The sequence below is a fragment of the Cupressus sempervirens genome, chromosome 5 (genome assembly GCF_028749045.1).
Source record: "Cupressus sempervirens isolate cs-2001-9-10 chromosome 5, ASM2874904v1, whole genome shotgun sequence".
Classification (NCBI taxonomy): domain Eukaryota; kingdom Viridiplantae; phylum Streptophyta; class Pinopsida; order Cupressales; family Cupressaceae; genus Cupressus; species Cupressus sempervirens.
This window is the reverse complement of record NC_143122.1, coordinates 12,996,141-13,002,043: the sequence shown is the minus strand read 5'-3', so window position 1 is coordinate 13,002,043 and position 5,903 is coordinate 12,996,141. Positions and strand designations below refer to the sequence as shown.

The 5,903-nt window shown below is 32.9% G+C and overlaps 1 pseudogene; it reads right to left on the bottom strand.

Annotated features, from left to right (window-relative positions):
• Window positions 1-3,410: 3,410 nt before the first annotated feature.
• Window positions 3,411-3,875, bottom strand: LOC149554366 (auxin-responsive protein SAUR50 pseudogene; annotated as a pseudogene).
• Between the last annotated feature and the right edge of the window lie 2,028 nt (window positions 3,876-5,903).

Here is a 5,903-nt window from a genome sequence, read left to right as displayed (position 1 = left end):
ATTATCCTGTTCTAAATATATCTTAAACTTTAATTTCCATATTTTAATTCTTTTATTTAATTATTTAATTAATTAATTAAATATAAAGATATCATAATAATTCCTTATTAAATTAAATCATTAATTAGTCTTTTTTAATTAGACTTAATTAATAGAAAATACACCAAGGACTCATAAAGCAACATACGAAAACCCATCATAGAAAAATACATACCAAATCAAACAGAAGGGTTATAATCACCAAATTACATCATTTGATGCATTCGGAGGGTACTTAACTCAGATACTTGTCCTAATTATCAATTAGGACAATTGGCTAAAGGGTTTAGGATTTGGACTTAAGAGTTTATCTCCCCTCTCTTACCATTGAGACAGTGCGATAGGGTACGCTCATCCTGACAATTCAGGGAAGTCGATACCCAGTACCTGCAACCTGCATAAAATCCACGCATGTACAAACACAATATTCTAAGCTAAACAGGCAATGGCAGGAAGTGGTGCATCGTGTAGATCCCGACTAGCAGGTGACTATGACTCCCTTCCTTAACCATATCAGAAACACCATACATAAATAAAACAACACGCACACCATACACATGCAGTATGGGGTAAGTATCCATAAGAGGCAGATGAAATAATAAGCCATCTAACTAATCATCATCGATAACTAAAACCATTGAATAATCATCATACATGTACGAAATATAGAGTACCAAGTAATCTCATCATATAATAAACTGAGTGTAAACATCATCTGATAATCTCTAAAATAATAATACTACTCATCAACCATAAATTGGCCTAAAAGAGTTTTGGCAATCATATCATAAATGTAGCTCAAAAAATGTAAACTAGGGGCAGGCACTACAGCATAAATGTGTTAGGTGATCTAAAAGGTAGAATGTGTAGTTGATTGTAGTAAATAAGTATTGATTCAATCAAGGTGTCCTTATAGAATGGGTTTTTGTTGTAAATAACACCTCTGGGTCTAAATCATGATATTGAGAAGTGGAAGCCAAATCTCATTCCTAAAAGAACCTAGGCTATCTATTTTCTATAAATAAAAAGCAATTTTCTTCCCATCTTGACTCTATATACTAGTTAGTTAACAAATATCTCATAAAATTATGGAATAATGATCATTGTACTACACACAAGCTCTCATCAATGATGGATTTTTCAATCCAAGACCTTTTAATAGATCATAGCAATAAATTTTGTATCATTTTCTAACATTTAATGTTGACTTCAAAATTCAAATGTGAGATCAACTTAATAAATAGAAATGTAAATGTAAAATAATTATAGCATTAACTATTAGAAGACAATTTATGTTCTTGGAAATACCTTCAAGTAGGTAGAAAAATTCAAAAATAATGAGTTAAACTCATACTACTCATCCTTAGTTGTTCATACTATATAATATCTATTTTTATTTTTATCATCTTTTCAATGCCTTAGTACAACATTTCTACATAGTTGTGCAATGCATTTCCATCACTGAAACTCTATATGTATTGGAGAATGGATTAGATTAATCCAAATGTTAGAAATCATAATTGAACCTAAAATATATAAGCTTACAAAGATATTCTAAAAAAATAATTTTTCATTATATCACAAACTAAATTACTCCTCTATTAGAGATTTCAATAATGTGCTACATAATTGTGACTTGATTCCCATAAAATAAAAAACAAAAATAATTTGCTATTTAAATGAGAAAATACTTATGCATTACTTATATGTTTCTTGAAGTGAAGCAAATGCTCGTTAGTTAGGAATTTGGGGAGTCAGTAGGGTACCAAGTTAAAAGGATCAAAGATCAACTTTAAGGGATATAATGTTGAAAGAATATAAACATGTATCTATACTCTTGGCTTTGGTTCTATCATAATAAGGAATTGGATACGTTATATTTATAAGGTTTTCATATAGGCTTTCCCAATTCTATGTAGCAAAAATGGTGAACGTTTTTAAAAGGACAATTTGATCTATGCACATTTTGCCTAACATGCGTAAGGTAAACATGAATCAACATCCTTATAAATGTCCACTTGACACTCACAACTAAATTTTTTGATGCAATAATATTTTGTGTCAATTAACGATGAAATATATTTACCCTATTTCTTCAACTATTTTTTTTTCATTTTTAACAAGTAACTTATCTAAGGGATTGGTGATTGATAATAAAATTGTGTAGTTTTCATTTTTTTATGGTATCTATGATAATGATGAATGTATACATTTCTAGTTCTTACTGGCTTAATATATAAACAAGTCCTAATCCATTTATTCAATCACACATGTAGGAGAAGAGATAAGACTAACATATTCATATGAAAAAAGCACTTGTAAATCATAGTTTTAATTAAAAAATTCTATGTCAATTTTTAATAGCATACAATAGTTTTTACAATCTTCAAATAGATCAGTAGTCAAAAAAATTCTACAATAGATATCTAGCTCATAAAAATAAATGAATACATTTTAACATTGATTAAAAGTGCATGATCAAGCTTATTTATGATCATTTATTTCAACCTCAGTCCATTTCTCTCTAATATTTGAATTTGAATAAAAGAATACCACTAGTATTGTTATAGATTGTTGAAATAAATTGAAAACGATTAAATCTTATAAGAATTATTTTAAATTGAACAGAATAATTTTTTTAACCTTTCAAAAGATCTAAATTAAGTTAAAGTTTACTTTTTAACATTCTTCTTAACTTTTTATTTTAAAGATTAAAAATCATTCACTACCCACATATCTTAACGCACCATATCTTAAGGGCCTGTTTAGATGCAGGCATAGGAATGAAGAACATAAATGCATAATGGGAATAAGGATGACTATTCTAATAACAGCTATTTTTTGAAATGAGTATAAGCTCATTTTAGAGGCAAAATTGAAATATGTATTCCTATTCCTTATTTAAAAAATGAACCAAATAGAAAATAGAAAACATATTCCAATTTTCCTATTCCTATTCCAACAACCAAACAGACCCTAAGTGAAAACGAATCTTTCTACCATTCTTTACCATTCTCATGGCCCATTGAGAAACTGAAACGATATCCAAACAATAGTTCACATGTTAAAAAATCAATTCAATGATTGTGTTGTCCTATGTGTAGCGGAGAGGACTTTTGGCATTAGCTCTAGAAATGGTGCGAATAAAAATGCAAACAGCCATGCCTTACCTTGGCAAAAAAACTTGATGTAAGGTGGCAGACGCGAAGGGTCGATCAACTTAATAATTGTAATGATGTTAAATCTTTTTAACAACACTGTACAAAATAAAACCGTACAAATTACAATGCCAATCAACTGGCTCAGCAGGACATCGACACAAAAATTGTATACAGTATCGCCTGGTCACTTACCAAGCCTCTCTTTTCGTTTCAACCAAATCTTCGCAGATTAGTGCACAATAATATTTTGTTAGAACTGGCAGAACAGAATGTTGATGAATGTAAATCATTGCGCTCATCAAGCTCCATATTTCTTTTTATCACGTCCTTCCTCTGTAGCATAGATGCCAGCTGCTGAAAAGCAATTTCCTCACAAGGGATGATAAGTCCCAAGTGATGATCAAATCCACACTCTTCCTCGGCCTTATCCAGCAATGTCCGGAACACATTATGATTCAAATACTCAGTGGGGATTATAAACCTAGATCGTTCACTGCCTACAGAAACTGCACAATGCCCCTTTGGGACATCAGTTGGAAGAGCACTACATGATCTACCATTTAACTCATCATCTCCAAAGGTGAAATATCTCGTTCTCTTTAATGGAGAAAGAGCACTGACAACTGCCTTATGGGCACTGGCAAACCTACACAGGGATCTGATTATCATTGCCATTGCAGAACAGTTTCACCAAGATAAATTGATAGAGATGCAAAGTAATGCTTTGTGGCTAAAATGAAGAATACGTGCGTGTATATATTGCAACCAAAATTAATATTCCACCCAACAAAGGTGAAGAAACATTGTATGAATAATGTGGCCAAACTCTAAAATTAACAATAGTGGCCCTTAATGATTTTTGTACATAATGGTAGCAGCGGCATGTGTCTCCTTGTTAAGTGTAGGGTCGCTTACAAACAAATGGTCCTTTATTGATTCTATTCTATAAACTGTAGAGCTTTTCCTGAAATAGACCCAACCACGTGATATGTTCCTTAGGGATTTCTGAAGGAGTGATGCATGGTGATAGTTGTCAATTGGTACACTACGTATAGAAATTGTCTGGATTATGTCTTTAAATGATCGAATGCATGTGATTGCATTTGGTCCCACAAACAAAGAGCATTCTAGCGGAAGTGAGCTATTTACAGATTACTTTTAGGAATCGAGTGTAAACTGAAATCCAATGTCAAGAGTGGAATAGGTGGAATCATATGTATTTTTTTTAATAGAATAAAATATTTTATTTAGCTATTTTATTATTATTTAATAAGTTAATGTAATTATTCAATTTATATATTTTTTACTTTAGTATTCTACACATGTATAACATCCAGTAATCTAATGAGAGCTAAGTACCTTGGTAATCTTAATTTTTCTCAGTGTTTTTGGAAAAATGATCTTCCTATGGGCTCTAAAATATGGGGTAACATTGTGAGAAATAGAACCCTTTTGAAGGAGGGAGTAAGGTGGATTTTGGGGAATGGTAACTAGATCAATTTCTGGGAGGATCCATGGCTTATAGATAAACCTTTGTCAAAAACAAAGTTTGAGTCTCTCAAATATAATCTCCAAGACATGCAGGGTAGAATGGTTGTGGATTATATTGGCTCGGGAAGAAAATGGAAGAAGATGAAGTTGCAACGGAATGACTTGATAGGAAGGGCCCTGACTATTGAGCTGAATTCTTTGCTGGAAGAGTACAGGATCCTGTGAAGAGATAGGACTGATGAGTTCATTTGGAGGGCAACCTCGGATGGGGAATTCTTGATTAAATCTGCCTACAAGCTAATATTTGATAAAACTCTTGAACCTAATGACTGGGGAAATGTTTGGTTTAACCATTTAATCCTGAAAAATCAACATTTTCTGGTGTACCACTATCCATGAGATAATTCTCACTATTGATAACTTGAGGAAGAGGGGGTTCCAAATACCCAATAGATGTTGTATGTGTAAGAGGGAGGAAGAGAGCATCTCAATCCTTTTCCTACATTGTAGCTTTTCTTCCAAGGTGTGGGGGAAAATTCTCCAGAAGTTAGAGGTGAATTGGGTGTTCAATAAGGATATGGGGTATTTGGTGAACTATCATGGCCTCTTCACCCTCTTGTTGATTATTAATTTGTGGAAGATTATTCCCCCCAGGTGTGTTGGGGTATTTGGAAGGAGCAAAATAACAGGGTGTTCAAAAATGAGGAAAGGGAGGTGAAGGTCATGGTTGATATGGTCTTCAAATTGATACTTGATAACATTAGATGCAACAATTGGAGAAAACCAGCATTCCCACCTTCTACCCTAGAGGTTAGAATTGTGAAGTGATGGTCGTTGATGGATGGGATTATGGAGATTGATAACTCTAATCTTATGGCTAGAAAGAGAACTTGATGGAAACCCCTGCCTGCTAACTAGGTCAAACTTAATTTTGATGGTGCTACCAAAAAGGAAGGATCGGTGGGGGGAGGGATTGTTAAGGACTGTAAGAGAAGGATGCTATTGGCTTATGCTGGTCCATTAGGGAATGTTTCAAATAATGTTGTAGAAGTGATGCTCTATACTAGGTTATAATGTTTGTCTTGAGTATGGGATGGTGGGATGTGCAAGTTGAAGGTGATTCTAAAGTCATTATTGAGACTGTTAAAGGCAATATGAGGGAGGGATGGGCTATCAAAAGTATTATTGATGATATCAAGTACCTATTAGCCA